Source organism: Cotesia glomerata, linkage group LG4, assembly GCF_020080835.1.
Source record: "Cotesia glomerata isolate CgM1 linkage group LG4, MPM_Cglom_v2.3, whole genome shotgun sequence".
Lineage (NCBI taxonomy): Eukaryota > Metazoa > Arthropoda > Insecta > Hymenoptera > Braconidae > Cotesia > Cotesia glomerata.
This window is the reverse complement of record NC_058161.1, coordinates 68352-90802: the sequence shown is the minus strand read 5'-3', so window position 1 is coordinate 90802 and position 22451 is coordinate 68352.

The window sequence follows — 22451 nt, the reverse complement described above, 5'->3', positions numbered from 1 at the left end:
AAGCACACGTGTGATTGGAAATTTTCAATCGAGAAATGGAAGCCCGAGGCAAACAAAAGAGAAAGATGCTTTTTGTCGGTAGGTCACGTTGATTTTTTTCCATCCACTTTGCGTACGTGCTCTCAATTTTTTTTTTTTTTTTATTATTTTTACTAGATTACTGACTTTGCAAAGTCTATTAATTTTTCTTTTATTTTATTTTATTTTAATTAAAATTATGGATAAGTAGTTTTGTTAAAATTTAAATTAATAATTATTATATAACAAATGAAACTATCCTTCTGCCAGACGAACCAGTATCATTATTATTATTATCATCATCATAAGTATTTGAATAATTTTATTCTTTTAAAGTTTAGCAATAAAACAATTTATAAGTTTGTAAGAGTGATCGTGAAACTTGAATAAGTCCGATATAAAAAAGTTCTTGAAGAACATTCACATTGAATATTATACTTAAAGTACTTATTGCGTACAGACCAATTTCTCTTGGTTAAAGTTACACTAATTGTTAATAATAATAAGTCTGTCTAAAAATAAATTACGGTTCAAACATTCAAATATTTTTATAAATTTATATTTAAATGATAATATATATTAAAAATAAGTACAATTACATCAATGAATAAACAATAAAATAGATATATACGGGTAAAATGAAAAATAAAAAAATTTATCACCGGAAACCATTTAAACTGAACGATAAATATTCAACCGCAATCATTAATTTCCATTTATTAAAATGCAAATACAAACTCTCTGGATGATTTATTAATTTATCTTTTTAGTAATATATTATTTTTTTTATAAATGAAAGATGTGTACATAATTATTTGTTATTTTTATCATCGCTAAATTTATAAATTTATTAGCGCAGTATTTATTATTTATTATTTTTATATTTTTGTTAGTTTATGCATTATGTGATACGATAATATTGGATTAATAAATTCTGTGGTTCGTTATGAAATACTAGGAAAGCTGCTGCGATAAAAATAAATAATTAAAACCAAAAAAAAACAACAACAAAAAAAGATTTATAAATATATAGTTGAAAATGTCGAGTACACGCGGGATCTCTTGTCTTTACTACCGGTTATTATTATTATTATTATTATTATTTTTTTTTTTTTTTTTGACCATCTATTACTTCTTTATGATCCAAATAGGTATAATTAATATCTAGTCGAATTATAAAAATGAATAATAAATGGTAAAGCCTGAAAATGAAAATAAAAATAAAAAAATATTTTGTGCATAAAAGTAATGAATCGTAAAAAATAAAAAAATAAAAAAAATTTAAAAAACGTATGCAGAGCAAATGAAGCTATGGAAAACGAGCTTACTAAATAACCGTGATTACGAGCAAACAACAAAACCAACAGCACCAATGTGTTTCACGTTTCGCCTTTCCTCTGCATTCCCATCATCAGAGTTTATGCACTACTCTATTCGACTATTCGAGCAGTTTACAATTTTCTCGACAATATTTTTTAATATTTACACTTATTTTTATTAATATCACGCTCCGTGTATTATTGCAATAAAAAAATAGAAGTAGATTTTTTTTTCCTACCGTATACTCAACTATACCTTATACATAAATTAAATTATTGAAAATATAAATTGAAATGGCTAGTGATAACAATAATGATACTAGTGATAATAATCATAATAATGTAAGAGTATTATCAGTTTTGTCGATGGATTTACTCTAATCTCTTTCACGAGTTTTACCCAATCGGTTTTTGTCGGGTTTCACAAACGTTGACGTCATATTTTCTCACACTGTTACAGCCAAAATATATAAATACTAATTCCCTAATTTACCAATTTCATCGTTTCAATAAATACAATTAGAGAAAAGTAAAAATTTTTTTCGTTTAATTAAAACATTATTCTATAATCCGGATATTATGAAAAAAAAAAAAAAAATTTAATTTAAATAGTAATATCAATACAATTTGAATAAATTAAATTGAATGTATTTAAAATTAACAATAATGAATTTACTGTTTTAACTTATAGTGAAAGAGTGTTGAATAGAATTGAAAAATAAATAAAATTACCAGAGAAATAAAAGTCTTGTTCCTGGAGGCATTTTATTATCGTTTTTCGTAAATTGAGTTTCGCTAAAAAGTTGAGTAAGTAAGTAAATAAGTCGAGTCATCTTCTATTGTTAGACAATACTGGCCTGATTAATTTAAGTTTACCGAGAAGATATACAATATTATTTCAACACAGAGTTAGTATACTTGTCTTATGTTGACGACAATAATTATAATTATTTGTCTGTGGATTTAAAAAATTATTATCATTTTCATCAACGAAGTTACCCATTAATTATTAAATTTTATATTAATTAAAGAGTAAATTTATTTTATAATACATATAAATAAAAGCAATTAGAAAAGTTGATACCGCATAGACTGCTAGACTAGTTGATTGCGGCCACGGTTGTAAGAATCGTTGGTACCGTCTACTCGTTTGTTCAGAAAACTTGAGAGAATAAAATAAGTGGATCGCTATTAATCGTAAGTTGTTAAAGCTCGTTGTTTTAGCTGGTCTACTGGAAGCCTAAGGCATCACCTACATCTACATCTACGACTACTTTCCTAAAGTTAAACCACTAAAATCCAAACTTGAATTAAAATTCGTTTCGCGTTCTCTTTAATTATCTTATACCGCCACCATACTCCTACTGCCTATATCAAATTTTTAATATTTATTTTTAGTTAAAACTTTATTATTATTTAGTTTTATAATTAAAACAAAATTTATAAATTAATTTTCACCATTTAATTGTAAGGTAAACTTTTATATCATTATACTTTTTTTTACATTAATAATAGAAATAATAATAATAATAATAATATCTTAAGGTTATTATTTTTTAGGGAAATAAATAAATAAAACAGATGGAGCTAAATAGAACTAAATGTTGGATGTAATCCCAAATGAATGAAGAGGTAAAATTTCTTTAGAATTTTCTCAAGTCGGTAACGAATTAAGCTCTAGGTAGAATGAAAATAATCTTAAGCCGATTAAGAAAGGGATAATTCAAGTACCAATGTTCAACTTGGACATGATTGATTCAAGAATAATCCAACCAAGTTCGTAACTTTCTTTTTTTTTTATTTTATTTTTTTTTCTCGCTAGAGGTCAACATAAGTTTGAATTGTGGATTAAATTTTTCATTTCCCTTGGATAAATTTATTGTTTGACTCTTTTTATAATAAAATTATACATTGATTATTTTGTTAAAAAATGGCAACAAATGAATATAGTAGAGTGAAATAAATTAGACTAACAATGTTCTCTTATACCAAAGTCCACTTATAATACCATACATAGTAGATTGACAACGCGACTACACCTAACACTCACTATTATTATTATTATACGGTAAAATTCATCATATCACTAGCACTAGACATTGAAATTCTGACGATAAATCGATAAACTATTGAGATATATGATTGGACGTTACTCCAAAATGGACACGAGAATACGAGAATATGATAATAAACGTTTATTATTATAAATTGCTCATACATACTTGACAGAAATTTTTCGCCCATCAGACAGGGAAAAAGAAAAAGAAACTTTTTAAAATAGTTATTTTATTTTATTTTATTTTATTTATTGAGCTAAATAATAAAAAGTAATTATGCAAATCTAAATCGACCGCATAATACGTGATAAAATCACTGAGTTTAATATTGTTGAGAATTTATTCTCAGAATAATACCACCGGTGATTAAGATGAGTGATTAATAATTTAAAGGGTGGTTTTTGCTGCTGATGTTGATAAAACCTATGTCGTTAGACATTAGACATATTAGACATTGAGCATTACAATTACATTAGCCATTTTACTTTATTGATGTTATAACTATAATTTGGCCAATTGTAAGAACTTTAACCAACTTTCAACAAGTTTGTAGTAGAATTTAAAACTACAAACAGAAAAACTAAACTAAACTAACTACGTTGTTATTAATAAATTAAATATCCATAGCTCTAAATTAAGGTACTTTCCATTGTTGAGCTACTATTATTAAAATTAAAAATACAAAATACAGTATTCTACGAAAAATAGTTAAGTACTTTGACCTAGTGTCTATTATTATTATTATTATTATTATTATTAATATTATTAGAAAAAGTCAAACTAAAAGCCTCAAAGATTATTCTCCCGCACGATGTGACGGAAAATACGTACATATTATACTATAAAGCGGATAATAACTACTCCCAGAGTCACCATACTATCCGATTATTACACTCTATGTAATAAATATGATTAGACCAAAGTTTTTTACGACTCGTACCACCTACTAGTTAACCATAATAATAACAATATCTTTAATTAGACATGGATATTTTATAATTTATCGCTTTTATAAAAAATTATCAACTTGAGATATATATTTTATACAGACGGGGGGTAAGTGATGACCTTAACTAAACTTTGTTAACTAATTAAATTCATAATTTAAGATCCTTAGCAAGTTTTGCTAAGAGTTATTTTATTAATTTTATATTTTGACGTTATTATTAAATCACCTTCTTTGTATTGTTTTAATCAACCACCCACATCTTTTTACGTGATACACTATACCTAATTACTATTATTATTTAACTATAATTATTTAATATTCACCTTTATACTTAACAATATGTCATAGCCTATTAAATAAAATAACATTATATTTATAATTATTAGTTTTAAAAGAAAATAAAACAGCTTTTTTAAATCAAATCTCTAATTTTTACTGTTATTATCACTATTACATATTTCCTGTATTTTCAACAAACAAAATATTAATTGAAAACAAAGTTTAATTATTTTAGTTGTTAAATGAATTTACTCCAAATAGCATCATCAAAAATAATAATAACTGGTGCAACCGTTTTGTAAAATGAATATGAAAATTAAAATAAAAAAAAAAATTGTTTTGTTTTACGAAAAAGTTTGAGTTTTCATCGATTTGCAACGTAGTTCTCATGCAAATGTTAATACCGGAGTAACGAAATGGCTTGCGATTCTCAGTAAACGTATGTATATATGTCGTGACTGGAAAAAAAAAAAAAAAAAAAAAAAGATAAAGTCGAGAACAAATGAAACAACTAAGCCATTCATTAGATTATGTATTTACCTTTTTTAAGAAGTTAAATATATTTTTATTCGTAACCTAATAGAATATTTTTCTAAAAATTTTGTTCACTGTAATTTTAGTTATATAAATAGAAGGTTAAAATACAAAATCGGAGGCATAAACGTTTAAAAAAAAAAAAAAAAAAAACACAGGTGAACCATTGCATGTATTTTATTAACAAAGAGATCTGCCAATACGATAACAATATATAAAATAAATTTTTCAACAAAATTAACTTTACCTGAAAAATGTGACCCGGACGTTTAAAAGTAAACGTTTTAAATTAAATCGTTTAATCGATTGGAATAGTTGTTTTTTTATTATATTTTATTCGAACTTTCTTTACTTATTTTTTTTTTTTTTTTTTTTTTTTTGACAATTGACCTTTGTAATTGGTCAAAATGGTACTTAGTCTACGTACCAATTGATCACCATTTGGTCGTTTCAATGGCTTTTGAAATGATGGCACACACGTGTGACATGTATTTTTATTTATACGCGGTACGTGATCACGCATGACGATTGATGAATCAACAGTAGTATTGTCTACGTATCTATATGTATATGTATATGTACATGACAATTAATAATGCTTCATATGAGTGACATTACCTTCGAAAAAAAAATAAATATTCTCTTTTATGATTTATTTTTACTTTATTTCTTCAAATTTGATAAATAAAAAAAAAAAACTTGAGGAATTTTATTATAAAAGTTTATCAACATACAGACAAGATAAAAAATATTATAGAGCATCATGCAGTGACATTATATCTGTCTTGCCCTTAGGAAATGATGCTTGAGCGCATTACGTCGAGTCAGCTTTTCAAGTTATAATCAAGCAAGAAAGAGAAAAATAAAGAATAAAAAGATAAAAGAATAAAAGAATAAAAAAGTAATAAAATAAAAGAATGATAGAAATAAAAAGGTTAATGTGAGATTCTGAGAGTATAAGAATTTGTGAAACTCGAAAAAAAATCTACTCTCATACGTCAGCTCAAAAAGATTGTTGTGTCCCGTACTTTAGTAGTACACATACAAAGTTTCATACTGGTACTGGTACTGGTAACGACAGAAATGGAGATCAAGATGGAAATGGAGATAAAAGAGATAGAAATAGAAATAGAGATGGTGATAGTGATTGTGACGGTATTGATCCTGAAACCTGAAAATCGACTTCTATACACTATATACCCCAGTGGACCCAGTATACCCCCAGCGGAAAACTCGAGGATCCTTTAACAAAGATAACAAAAAAATAAAAAATAAACTATCAGGTCGAGTACGTTTGTTTCATGAATCAATTCTTTATACTATTTCCTGAGCAAGACTTAGCAAGAGAGCAATGAGATTCTGTCATGTAACAGCTACAGTCAACGCTCTTTGTATTTGACTCGCCCGTACAGGACCATTCTCTGTATTTGACTCGTCCTTGTCCATAAGAGCTGTGTAAAATCATCAAATACAGAGACCGGTCAAATACAGAGAGGTCCAATACAGAGAGCGTCGACTGTACTTGTTTTTCTACTTAATTTAAGCGTTTGGGAGGATTTATGGAGAATTAACTTTGATTATATTTTTTTCAGCTTAAGATAATTTTAAATAATAATTATTTATCTTTGTAAAACTGTTTCCGCAAGAAATTAAAATTAAAAAAAAAAAAAAACGTAAAATCAAGTTAATAAGTCATTTTTATAAATTTTTATTATTAGTTACAAAACCTTTAAAGTTTCAAAGTTTTTTTTTTTTTTTTTTTTTTTTTTTTAAACTACTTTAAAACTTGGATATGGAAAAATTTCAAGTTTACTCATTTTTTATTGCAGATAACTTTAAAGTTGTAAAATCAAATTTATCACTTGCGTAGCATCAATGTTTTTTTTTTTTTTTTTCTTAAAAATTAACAATTAGCTTTTCTCACAAGATCAATCAACTTCAGGAAAAATTTTTTTTTTATTTTAAACTCATTAAGAAATAATCACAACATTATCCACTACCTTTTTCACGAGACTTTGATTAAATTTATTTTACTATAATAACTTTTTACTGAAATAACAAAAAAAAAAGAAAAAATGTTGAAGCTGAAAAAAGGTTTTACGGTTGAAGACATCTGACATCGAAAGATAATACCTAGTTACTGTTTTAAGAGCCATTCTCAGTGAATATTTTACTCAATCTGTCGGACGACTGTTACCTCAAACCCAAAGAGTGACTTTCATTAAGAAAATAAAAAAATTAAAATCTAATTACATTCACATTCAGTTTTCATAAAAATCTATTTTTTTTTTTTTTTTTTTTTTTAACTTAATAATAGTATACCTATAGTTATAGAGATATAAATTATAATGTTATTATGGTTATGAGAATAGATGTTTAATAACCTTATGAATCATTGACTTGATTGTCTGTGTGGTAGGGTGTCTATCTATAAATTGAAATTATACGTTGTATCGGTTAGGCGTAAGGGTTGTAACTCTTGACCGAGTTTCGTTCTTAACGTTCGATAACGCCATTAACGTGTATAATAAAACATTTAATCCGTGTATATGCTGATGCGTCAGACTGTTTCTATATAAGAAAATTTATTTAATTATTTATTTTTTATGTATTAAAAAATGTGAAAAAATTTGGTAGCTGATAAATAAAAGAAAATAATCCTGTCGAGTTACAAAGCTATCGAGTATTTTTCAATGATTTTAAAGCTTTTGAACATAGCTCGATCCACTGGGATCTAAGTGAAATTCTTCAGTATATCTAAAAGCCGTGTCATCCTGTCTGATCTCAAAGTATTGTTGTTGTTGTTGTTGTTTTTTTTTTTTTTTATCTTGTGAAAGAAACAAAGTATAACGAGTAACCTATAGAAGAGCTTCTAGAGCTAAAGGTTACTACTATACGTAGAAAAGGCATTGAATTCCCGTGGTGATAAATTTCAATGTGAATCGACAGAATGAAAAGTAACGAGTGTGTGTCTTATAGTCATCCCTATCGTATATATACACATATATACATATTTTTTTATAAGATGCACCACTCGGGTTATTATATTATATGTATATCCCTAGAAGAAGTATACACATATAGTATTGAAATTTAAGTACAAGGGTATACTTATGCTATTTTTCATTCATACCAACAACTCGACATTTTTTACCACATGAATAACATATTTTGCGACAATACTCTGTTATTAAGGTACTTGGACTCAAACCTAGTGAGTCTACTTGTCTGCATAAAATCATGCATCCGGACTTTTTTTTTATTTTTATTACATATACACATACTATATATTTCTCTTTATCTTTGTCTTTATGCAAAGTAGTTGGAGTATTATTGAATTTATTTTGATAAAAAAAGTATTTGATTGCAATATTATCTGTAATTAACAATTGACAGATTTGGTAATTCAAATTAAATTGATTTTTTGTGAATTTAGATTGGACGTGACCAACAAGACCACAAAGAGGTGATGATCAGATACCCACAAAATGGTGGAACTAATTCTCTTTACCCTAGATAAATCTTTAATTAGATTGTTTATGCATCTCTTTTATTTAATACTATATAGAATGATTGATTGTTAAAAAAAAAAAAAAAAAAAAAATAATAACAACAGTTTTTATTTGTTTATTTCAATACTCAACAGTGGTATTCAAAAATTAGCTATCTCAACACTTGGTTTTTCTCTTTTGTTCAGAGAAAAAAAAAAAAAGTATAAAACAATGAGGCTGTATTGTATTTGTTTGTTTTTAGTAGGCCAACACTTTTATCTCTTAGTTAGTTTTTGTTTTTATTTATTTCAAAACTTTGATGACGAAAAAAGAAAGAAAAATAAAAAAAGAAATTGTTTAGAGTGTTGAGAAAAAATAGTTGTCAAGAAAGTAACGATAACAAAGACAACTTTGAAAACAAATAATGATCCTAACTAACCATAACTTCAGGACTATCATCCACTTGCTGGTTACGTTGGATGTACCCTTTAAAAGAGGGTCAACTGGAGGAAGTAAGGTATCAAGTGAGTACCAACTTGCGATGAGGTTTATAAGCCAAGATACAACCGTAAGACCAACCCTCCTAGCTACAACTTTATATAATAATAATAATATTAATAATAACAATGATAATAACACTACTACAAGAACTACCAGTAATAAACTCAACAAAACTGTTTATAGCCACTACCGTTAGACGATCAACTTGTACAACAACTTTATTATTATTATTATTATTATTATTATTATTATTATTATATTTTATACTTTACACGCGTGTATAAAACAATACAATGTCTCATAAAATATATTTCACCAAGTAGAATAACTTAAAAAAATGATTACGTTTGAATTTTAATTAATTATCAATAACAATGCATCAATCACCTTGACATCTTGTCATCTTGAAAATATCAACATTTATTTCTATTATGTAGAACAGAGTTGTTGGCTTAGCTCAATATATAACTTATTTTCAACAAGATAAACGTTTGTAAGCCGGCTTATTCATAAATATTTATACAATAATGTAGAAGAAAAAAAAACGAAAGAGCTACGTAGAAATAAATGCATGAGTTTATCCTACCTTGATGCCATTTTTATTATTATTTGCGGACAATTTTACTAAAATAATCTTTCGCATGTGGGATTGATAATGTACTTGTGAAACTATATGTAAGAAAAGGAGGGTTTATAATTCTCGTGTTGGCTTGCAACTTCTCGGAGTTCCAAGTAGTTTATTATTCTATGGATTCAGTTAACAGTATGTGTGTAAAGGTCAGTTAGGTTTTTCGTGCTAAACAATATTAAATGCATTATATTTTATTATTCAAATAGCGTTTCTTTGTGAAAATTAATAATTAGTGGTATTTTGAAATTAATATAACTTAAAATATAATTATATTCTAATAAAACTGATGTAGATTATTAACCCAAGTGATATTTAACATAATATTATTGTATAGTTGTGTGTTTTAATATTTTTTAATAAAGCAAAAAAGATGGAGTTTCTGAAATTTTTCTTTTGGTTTTATACTTAAGTATGAATCTGAAATAGGGATACAATAGACTACAAAGTAAATATTCGAGTAGTAGGAGCAGATGCGGTGTAGAGTTGGATGGCTCCTTTTATATCTTCAGTAGACCGGAACGCATAACACACGTCCTTCCTTTTTACAAAAGGAAGAGTTTTTCTCATCCTTTCACCATATACCCTACACCAGTTTCCATTATATATCATTTTTTATTATTTTGGATAAAACTTTGTACCACGACTACAGACACTCCCTTGAATCCTTTTTTCCCCTTTATTCATCACTTGACTTTGGTTAATTAATTGCACTTTGCGGCAATTTTATACTCTTTCTTTTGGTCGTAGCTTGCGACTCTGGTTAAAATAAAAAATAAATTTAAAAATGAGAAATAACTGTGGGTGTCACTTTGGTTGAGATTATAATAAGGATAAACTCTAAGAGTGGATGAGGGTAAATGTGAGTGGATGAGAAACAAACAGAGAACCGAGCTTTAATGGTTTTTAGAGAGTAAAAACCAGATGGAGGACCAGAAAGAGTTGAATTTCGGTTAAATTAAGAGCTCGCTCATTTAGACGTCTTATCTCAACTTATCTCACGCTTTACTTTGGTGCAGTAAAAGTCTGAGGGGTTATCTTTAATCTCGAGATCGTTCATTCCGGGCGTGTCGCTACCCTTACCTGCAATAACGTATAATCAACGCGCAAGGGCTTATACCATCAAAGCCATCAAAGCCATCAAAGTCATCAAACCCACCAAATCCATCAAAAACATTAGACCATTTGACTATTCGTCTGTACTATTTCACTTTAAAATACTTATAATATTCATTCAATTCAACATTTTAATCCCTTTTAATTTCAGGACTTTAAATCCTCTCGGAAAACTTTACTCTCAAAATTATTTAAATACGATTGATCGCATTAAAAAAAAAAGAACATATTAAATGCTTACTTTTGCATTTATGATTTATAAGCTTTAACAAATAAGTATAATACCTTTTTTTTTTTTTTTTTTTTTTTCTATCAATCAAAAATGATGTATCAAATATTAAACACTAGTCATAGTCATTCTTTACTATTGTTTCATAACAATGAAATTTTATAAATTAATTAAAATAAAGAAACTAAATCACCAGCATTTAATTAAGTTAAAAAATATCAAAACACGTTTCACATTCACTTTATTTAATTATTATTAATTGAATATCACTTGATGATAATTATTTAAAATAAACACAAATATTTAGAAGAAGACATATTAATTGTGTTGGTACTTGAATAATTAAAAATAATCAGAAATTTGAGGAATTTTTAAGAATTTGAACGATAAGAGCGACAAGAGCGGGAGAATTGAAAATACTGGACAGCTAAGGGGATGCGTTTGAAACCACGCGACGTGTTGTAATGCTGCCGAGCGACTAACCCCCGTTTTAAACAACATACCTGGAAGCTGCGCACGCGCTCTACTGTCTTATACAACAACTAACAAACCCCAGACCACAAGGGACTCGATCTTTCGTATACCTTTTATTCTTATATTTTTTATATTTTTTAGTGATGTATATGACACGGAAAAACGAAAAGCAAAAAGGACAACTTTGCCTGTCAACTGAAAAACGATTGTCAAAAATTGTTTATTCTCATTGCATAATTTTACTCAATTAAAAAAATAATAAAATGTAAGTTTTATTAAAATTATTTTTTTCATTATAATTAAAAATTTTTATTCTTCTGGAAGGAAAAAATAAAAAAATCTCCGAATATTCAAAAATAATAAAAATAAAACTTTAAATAAAATTTTTCATTACTACTAAATTCATGCGATTTATAAATCTTTTTAGAGTAATTATTACAATTATTTTAATTATTTAATTAAAATTTTATATTAATTATTTTAATAATAATAATAATAATAATAATAATAATAATAATAATAAAAGAGCAAGTGTATGTATATTTAAATATGAAATAAAAAATAAAAATAAAAAAAATGAACATGACTATATTTATTATGCAGTTACAAAATATATTTGCATATCAAAGACTGTTGTGATGGCTGAAGGTCTGATAGATGCAGATCCAACGACTAAAATATAACATGCAACGTAACAAGGTAACAACATCTTAGATTACATAATGTACCTTCTTTCTATCTTTTATCAATTTTAAAATTATTATTATTATTATTTGCTTTAAATTCTAATAGTTTTATTATTCATGGTTAATTTTATTTTAAATAATTAATATAATAAATGTAAACATTTGTAAGATAAAAATTTGAATATTTAATTAATAAGTTATAAATATGCAGAAAGTTGTTTTGTCATTAGTTATCACATCAGTAAATATAATATTTTATGCTGGAAGTAATAATTAAATAATAAACCGTCTTTTGTTCTAATTGCGTAATCAAGGATGTGAGAGTCAATTTAATTCAAGTTTCCAAGTCAAAAGCCAATGCGAATACTCACGTCTACACTATGTCATTAAATACAATTAGACTTTAATTAATACAAAATATTATATTCATCATATATATATATATATATATATATATATATATATATATATATATATATATATATATGTACTTAAAATATTATATTTACTTTTATTACATTGAATATTATGTTAATTATTATGATTATTATTGTTGTTGTTGTTATAAGTGTATCCCAAGTGTGTCGTTAAGCGACGTTGAAATTTCTATTGGTCGTATATATATGTAACCAAGTTTGTTGGTGAGTACCCAAGTGGATAATTGTCGCGCGCTCCACGCATCCAAGCTACTGCATCAATACACCCTTCAATGTATGTTCATCTTCCGTACCGTGTTTCGTATCAATAGGTCAATTATCCACTATTTAATTAATTTATTCTACCTTTATCATTATAATATTTATTTAATATACACTATTTTATTTATTTACACTACTACACTGCGCAATTTATTATTGGAATTATTATTATTATTATTATTTACATTTTATGTTTTATGAATAATTTATTTCATTTGAAATAATAATTAATCATCATGATATATAAAGTGGCAGCCGCAGGAAATTTCATGGTGACTGAACTGTAAAGTAAATAAAAGTAAAAGCTCTGCATCGTTATAAAGCAATAGTATATGAACTTTGCAATATGAATATACAACATATAACGTTACTATATATATATCTCATAATATCAATATCGATTTTAACATATCAGATGTAAAAGATACAACTAATTTATAATATTCGTTGTATTATCATGGATAGATAATAATAATTTGTATGGGGTTATTGCACCTGGTGATGGATATTGTACAGTAGCATCAATCATTCAACCTCAAAGTACATTCATCAACCAGAAGACTCATAATCATACTTAATTAATCTATTAATAAACTAACACGAAAATTTTTAAAAGACAATTATAATATTATAATTATATTGATTAATAGGAAAAATATAAAATATATATTAAAATTTTAATTAATTAAAAAACAAGTTAAGCAGTACAGATGAAGGTTACTGTTAAGACAGTGAAAAAATTGGAAAATTTCCGACGACAAGAGCTGTTCAATTCATTGATTATCGTGCCAGCAAACCGGTGACGAAAGTTTGAGCAAACTTTCTAAATGAAGGAACTGGGTACTCGGACTGACGTTAAATGATTTTATGAAAAGGCAAACTCACCATCGAGCAACGAGCAACGAGCTACCAGCTACCAGCTAACAGCTAACAGCTACCAGCTACGAGGAATGAGGAATGAGGAACGAGCTTTTCCACCTCTCTATTCCTCCACGCTATCCATTGGCGCAAAGCCAGCTCGATTAATAATCCGTTGAGTTAATTTCACCCAGGAAAAGGAATATACCAATATAAATGAAAATGAATATATATAAATGAGAATTCTTATATACCCATATGACCAAGATTTTACTTTTTGTATTTGAGTATTTTAGTTTTATTTTTATTAATTACTTAAAAATTAATAGAAACAATTATTTTTATTAGTGCGGCGATTATTATTTAATTATCTTATTTATTTAGTTAATAATATTATATTATTGTTACCGAAGGTATGATTAAATTAAGAAATTAAGCGTGTGAGAAATTATTATGAAGCCGAGCGAATTAAGCGAGCAAAAGAAATTAATTGTAAAAGAAATTAAAAGACTGGGAAAATTATTCAAAGTTCCGAACATGATTTAGTATGGGAAAGCGACGAATGGATATATAATGAAAGACATGATGATTATTATTTTGTGAGAAATAGTTTAGGTAAGCGAAAATTTTATAAGTCCCAAGCAAGATTTAGTATGGGAAATCGATAAATGGATAGAGAATGAAAGAAATTACGATTAAAATAATAAAGAATTGTGAATTTGACGAAACGAATGGATGGATAATGAAAGAAATGGCGATTAAAATAAAAAATAATTTTGTGAAAAATTATTTGTAGAAATAAAAACTTGGAAAATTTTCGACGATTGATGAGCTTGCGCGAGCCTCGATAGAGGGCGAAGATTTCTCGTTTGTAGTGATGATTCAAAAGTATGTTAAGTTCCGTTTTGGAAATAATTTTGACAAGCAATTCTTTCTCGGGAGAATTACTCGGATGAATACTCTTCACCAAGTAATTCGAGAGGATGATACTGTACCTGGAGTCTGACCAAGACCCAGGTAAGTATCGGAGACCGACTGGATGAAAGTGCGACTCCCCGTGCCGAGGCCTTCAGCTGAGGTACGGTAGGTTATCATAAGCCGTGTGTAGGTGGGAGCGAGGAGGATACTCTCCACTTGCTCTCAGGGTAGAGTTTAGGGGTGGGGATGGGGGGGGGAGGTTGTTATTGGGAAACTAGTTAGTTTTATAGACCGCATTTTTGAGTTTGAACCGTGAATACCGTCGTGTATGTTTGGATAGAAAGTTTCTATTGTATTAGTGTATATTGCTTATATTGTTTCTTGATTTTGAACCGCGAATATGTGTGAAAAGTGTGTTCTAATGTATTATTTTAGATTGTTTAATTTGCTTATATTGTTTATATCGTTTATTAACATGATCAGGCCAATAAAGAGGTTTACTTTTTCTTTGATTTATTTAAAATCAAGTGTTTTGTTTATATTTTGTTATTTATAATGTGATCCCCGTTTAAGACCCTGGACTCCGGCGAGAAAATTTCGAGCCGGGGATTAATTAGGATAGTTTTATTTGAAAACGTGGACGTTACACCCAAAAAATATTTCATTCATTTTTTATTTTCTTATTTCACTTTTAGTTTAATAACAAACAAACAGAAAAGTAAAAAAGGAATAAAAATCAGCAATCATCTGAAGAACATTTCCAAGTTATTGAAAAACTTTTATAAATAATAAATACTCTCTGCTATCTTTTATTCGTACTCGTTTTTATTTTTTATATTTTTAATGTCTAATTTAAATATATAACAATTGCTTATCGTAAAATAAATTTTAACAGCTTCTAATTTTAATTGTTATTGACAATTATTATAATATACTCATAAAAATCAGTATTTATTTATTTGAAAAAAAAATAAAAATGGACAATGATATTATAAAGGAGTTAACGTAATCGTTAAATGGTTTGTAATGTTGTAGGTAAGCTTTGGTACCTATTTGGTTAACTAAATATTCGATAGACTGTCCAGCGAGGCAAAGCCAATAACGTCGCCCTTATTAATTACTCGAGGTAAAGCAGAATGACGATGTGAGAGCTTCCAAGCTTCCAAGCTTCCAAGCTTCCTCCAAGCTTCCAAGCTTGCATGCTTTCAGTGAACCCTACTTGGTGCTTTAGTTAACGGTACTTGAGCCGCAGGCTGAGCTAACTAGATAGTGCAACCAGATACTGGAAAAGCTACTAGCTTCTGTACATCTCGTTATATTTACCAGCTATTATCTATCAGCTTGTCACGCATCACATCGGCTTTTACTTATACAGATTGACAAGATTCATTCTCACTGACAAAAACTTAATAATTTACAAGTGATGATACCATTGTTGTTATTTAGTATTTTTACCAAAGTATTACTACTTAAAACATACTATATACACGCGTATAAAAGAGAAATAATTTTTTCTATCAGATAAATACGAGTACGCAGTACGCGAATTGTTGAATTATATATGTATAAGGTTGGATGATTTATTACATTTCCGTACGAGTACTGTTGAGTTTAGTTATACCATACTGCAATCTTTCTTTGAGCGTTTACATATTATGTCTGTCACTTGAATACAATGCTCAACAAATATAAATTTTTATGCATATTCGTTTATATACGTATATAGATAGATAGATAGATAGATAAAAAATTTATTTGGCTCTGGAACCTAAGCTCCCTCAAAGCCATCAATATTTAAATTACATTGGTTTACATAGGTTACAAGATTACTTAACTAATTAAAGGTTTACAATTAGATTTAATTTCAAATGTTATAAAATCCAAATAGATTATTTAATACAAACAAATAACTTAATTTAAAGTCATAATAATTCTACAAGAAAAAATATTTAAATAAGATCCAAAATAAAGATTGCAATTGTTAATTGTAATGTTCAAAAAAGTGATTGAAGCAAGCATTTTTAAATTCAACCAAATTATCTACAGCCACAGTTTCAGCTGGCAGTGCATTTCAGATACGTATGCCATGAATTAAGAATGAATTATCATACATGACACAATTAGCCTGCGGTATACGAAGATAGTCTTGTCGGACATGACCTCTACGAAGATTAATATATATATATATATATATATATATTATATAGCTTGTACAAAAATATGTTAACTAAAAATTTTTCAGTCGTTTCAGCTGTATGTCATACAACTTTTCCAATACTTTTTGATTTCGTGTCAATGTTAAACAAAAGAAACTCGAACTTTTTACGATAATATAAAAATTATTATAAAATTGTTTTTTGTTTTTTCTTCAACAAAAAACTTTCTATGGAAAATTATTCTCGCCTTGAAAACATTTCGCTGGACAAGGCGGACAAAAAATTAACCAAAAAATAAAAATAAAGAATAAGATAAAATGTTTAGTGAAGTAAAAAAAAAAATTTTAATACAAGTCTCCCAAGTGTACGAGCACAGACAACTAGTATTGTGAAAGACTTTGAGAAGAAACTACTTGAGCAGATGCTACTGATGATATTCAAATACAAATGTAGCTTTTAGAGCTTTTAGGTGAAATAAATAAAATGGGGGGTATTGAGCCAATGGATCTAATGTCCGGCCAATTAATAAAAATTCATTTGAATGACAAATTATAAGTATTAACAAAATCTAAATAAATTAATAACCAGTGAATCTAGTTTGAGGAGAGCTCGATGACGGTACTAATAGAGATTACAAGTTATAAATTATACAAGTAATAAGTTACAAGTTATAAGAGAGAAGATGTATGGATATATAAATGTAGAATTTAATTGGCTGCGGAGAACTGGGTAACCACTGGATAGAATCAGATATGATATTCCGATTTCATCAGAAGCACATTTACATTGACGTAGAGAAATGGACTCATGAGCATGAGTGCCTAAGGCGTAATGTATGCAGAGCCACACACCTGGGATTATCTCTGCTATCTCTTGAGCGTATTCCAACATGTACTTACTTCCATAACTTTAATCAAACTTTATTTCTTACTCTTAAAGTCTTAAAATTTTACTATATACTTGTTATATTTTAATAATTTACTTTCCTTTGTAATATAAAAAAAAAAAAAAAAAAAAAAAAATCACATCTTACACTCCGTTTTATTATCACAGGTCCAGTTAACACTATTTAGATATCTAATATATAAAAAAAATTACCGACAAACTACCAAACGTACAAAACGCGTATAATATGTAGATAATATATACCCAAAAACATTTTAATGGCTTTTAGCTGACGCTTTATAAAACTCACTACTTAGTAGCATCATAACCACTTTTAAAAAGTACTGTTAAACATTTTCTTCTTCTTCTTCTTCTTCTCTTCTTTTTGGTCTCATTCTTTATTTTTCGTCAGTTTCCTTATTCCTTCATAGCTGATTCTACTTGCAAGTTTTAAAAACTAGGAAATGGGAAATTTTAAAAAATAAAAGCCGAGCTCTGAAAGCTTGAGTGAGAAAACGAACAAGTTGTAGTGAGTTGTGAAAATCTAGGTTACTTGGTAATTTTTTTTTCTTATCCCTTTTAACCCTTTTTTAATTTATTTTTAATTTACTGTAAACATTATGAATGTTTATACTGCTGATAAAAAGATGCTTCAATCTATTTATTAAGTAATTACACTATATTATTTTGAAACATTTTCTTATTTATTGTTAATAGCTTTTAAATAGACAATGAGAAGAAAAAATACGGATGATTATTATTATTATTATTATAATAAAGAAATAATTGAGTTAATGAAAAATATTTAAGAGAAAAGTTTTTATATTAGTGAGTAATAGGAAGTCAAAGGAGAAGGGGATAAGGGGGTTCGAACACATGATGATATCTAATCTCACCAAAAACTATCTATTTTTTTTTTTTTTTCTTATTTAAACTCCTTTTTCTCTAATGGTTAACGTCCAATATTTTTTTAAGTTGTTATTCAAGCACCGCTTGTCATTGAATTACCAAAAATAATTTATTACGCTTAGTTTTGTTAACAAAGTTAAAAAATTATTATTTTAGTTATTCTTACATGGAGTTATGAAAATAATTTTCATAGATAGTGTATTGCACTGAGGACTAATCGAGCTGGGACTGAAATTTATCGCAAATCGCAAAACTAATGGCACGTAGCCAAAACAATCGCCGCCCGTTAAATTTCAAGTCAACAAACATTGGACTTTAGCCAGCAGATGCTGCGCTACCTACTACTGTCTCCTACCAATCCATTATGATACCCTACGGTTACCTGAATTAATATAATTATATTAATATAAAACTATTCATCCATGACACCTCTTGATCTTATTATTATTATTATTATTATTATTATTATTATTTGTATACAAAACCACGATCAGGTTAAAAAGATCAATGGTGTACAGTTTCAAATTTTATTTTGTTTAATATTTCATCGGTCCATTGAAATTGGCACTTTGTCTTTAATAAATGAACCAGAAAATTTCGACATAGTGATTGAGATGCCTAAAAATTATAATTTATCAAACAAGATAGATTTAAAGAAGGTATTTGAATTATATCACCTTGGAAATAAGATAAAAGAAGAAGAAGAAGAAGAAGAAGAAGAAGAAGAAGAAGGAAATATAGTTTAAAGTTACAAGAATAGGATGTAAAAAAAGTAACTCTGAGTTATTGAGAAGCTGTAAATTTTGGTCTTCTCAGTCTCAACAGAGTCTCGACTGAGAAATCGAAAACTATTTCGCCACGCCCCATAGATTACATTCCGAATACGGACTACATGAGCCGAGCCGACTTGGAGAAAAATAAGATAAGGTAAAAAAAGAAAACATGAAAATAAAAAAAAATGTTACTGATGCGACGGAAAAACGAAAATACTATAGAGAAAAGAAACTTTTTAGCCAAGAAAGACGCCAACTTTCTTTTGAATTATCCTACTGTTGTAATATAATATATTTTTAAAAATTTAAATAACTAACTCTTGAATTTTATAGTATTTATTTAACCCAAAGGTCAAAAAAGTTTAAATTTGCTAATGTGTCCAAAAGTTTTTCGATAATATCTTATTTATTTCAGTCCTCTGAGAAATTTTAGCAAGAATGATAAGATCAACAGCCGCAAAGTCTCAAAAAGGACTAACAATAAATTAAATTTTCGATTTAGATCTTCTAATGGCCGTTTTATTATGACATTTTTTTATTTTTTTAATCCATCATTATTTTAATAACACTCAAGTAGTTTATAGATTTAATAATTTTTATTTTAGGTCACCATTAAGGAAGTGCAAAAGCGAAAAACTACTAAAAATTACAACCGTTTTGTTGATAATTTTTTATTTTGTGAAAACCAGAGAAAAAAGCCATGTAAATATAAATGAAAATAGGTAAAAAAAAAAAAAAATGTGTGAGAAAAATAGTAAGATATGTCCGGTAGGTAGGAACGATACTAGGGAGCATTTACGGTTGCGGAATTGCGGCTGTGGGTAATCCGGAAGAATTTTCCCAGAGAATGGGGTCGTCAACCGGAAACCTCCACAAGAGCACAAGAGTGCGAAAACACCCCACCAGTTTAATGTTTAGTTATATATAAATACCAGCACCTACCAGTATTACTACTACTTCTTCATTTTTCTTGTTACATTACTTTTCTCTATCCACAAATGGACTAACATTATTATTATCATATTCTGAATAATTTTGTTTATATTATTGAAACTTTCCGGTTAAAATTGTAACAATTTATTATTACTCTTAAATAATTTTTCTACTGTAAAAAGTATTTAATCTTACCAAATTTTATACTTAATGTATAATCAAGTATGATAAATTTATTATAGTTGAATCTAGATAAAAGGAGAGCTTTTGATTTACAGTTTCAATCATATAAATAAATTACAACATCTGTAAATATGTATACATAAATTGTAGTAGTTTTCTCAAAGTACAAGTAATGCTTGTAAATTTAAAAAGAGAAAATTCATATTCAACGTCTGAAATATAATATAATATAAACGTATTCAATAAATTAATATGGATCCATAACATTGATAGAGTCACAAATAATTCAATGACGTAATTTTTAAGTTTTACATTTTTATATAAATATATACATTTATAATGTCAACTCGAAACAATAAACCATCTTCTAACAACATCTAAATCTAAATCTTACTCGAAAAATAAAATATCTCCTTTTATCAAGGATATATATGGGATCAAGGATATATATATCTCCTTTTATCAAGAATATATATGGGCGCTTAAAATTGCACGTACGAAATTTTTGAGCTCTTCGAGCTCAAAAATACAATCTATGTGTTGTTTTGAGCTCTCCAAGCTCAAAAAGATACCTTTTCTATGCTTTTGAGCTCTTTGAGCTCAAAAGTCTGATAAAAATTTCATAGAACATTATTTTTTGAATTTTCAAACCGCAATAACGTTTGAATGAATGAACCGATTTGTACGCGTTTGGTGGCATTCTACGCAGTTTTTTCAGCCTCATAAAGAATTTCTAAGTTTCAATTGGTCAAACTAAAAATTTCGGAGTAATTCCGAAAATACACTTTTTTGGGTTTTCTTTCCTGCACGATATCTCTCGAACGAATCAACTGATTTTGATAAGATTAGCGGCAATCGACGTGGTTTTTTTATGTAAAGAGCTGAGTAGTTTTTAGAGTTGATTGATAAAGCCGTTTAAAAGTTATTCCAAAAAAACCACTTTTGAAATTTTTTTTTTTTTACAGTTTTTTTTAGATTTTTCGAAATCCATCGGTCCGAATCAATCCAAATTGTATTCAAAATGTAAGTTTGGCCAAGCCCTTTCGAATGGCACCAACCGCGATGAAATCGGTTTAACCGTTCAAAAGTTATAAGAGGTTTACATACTTACATACATACATACAGACATAGTGACACCCTTGCGGGAATAGTCAGGGAAGCTTCCTAGGACCTCAAAACGTCGAGATCTGATGAAAACTCGATTTTTGAAAAACGGGGTGAAAACAATAACTTCCCGATTTTTGAAAATTTTCAATTTTCTTAGCGGGAAGTTAAAAATACAAATATATGAGAGTATAATAAACAGGTGTAACTTTTTTAGTCTTATATTACTATTAAAATTATGCAATTTATTGATTTGTTCAAAATTTACATTTTTTTTTTTTTTTTTTTTCATTTTGACTTTAATCCTTTTCACTAAAGTAAACTAACTTTTCAAATTTATTCCAAAAAATCGGGGAATGCCGAATATTTATCGATTTTATTATACATCTTCCTCACAACAAAATATGTTTTAAGCTTAAAAAAAGATTGATTGTTGTTTAACGATACAAAGAAATAACTTTTTTTTTTTCAGCAGAGTGAAAAACCGTGCAAAGAGATGAAAAAGTATCGGGGCAATAAAACACCCCGATATGGGTCAACGATGGTCAGAAAAATACAATACAAAAAAAAAATAGAATTGTTAAAACACACATGCTTGTAAACTTTTTAAAGAAATCTCTGATATTAAATTTATAACCGTTTAATACGATAAAACAAAAAATTTTTCTATCTAAAATTCAACCATTTGTTAAATTTTTTGTAATAACTAATTTAAGAGCAATAAAACTACGTAAAAAATTGTTTCCTAATTAC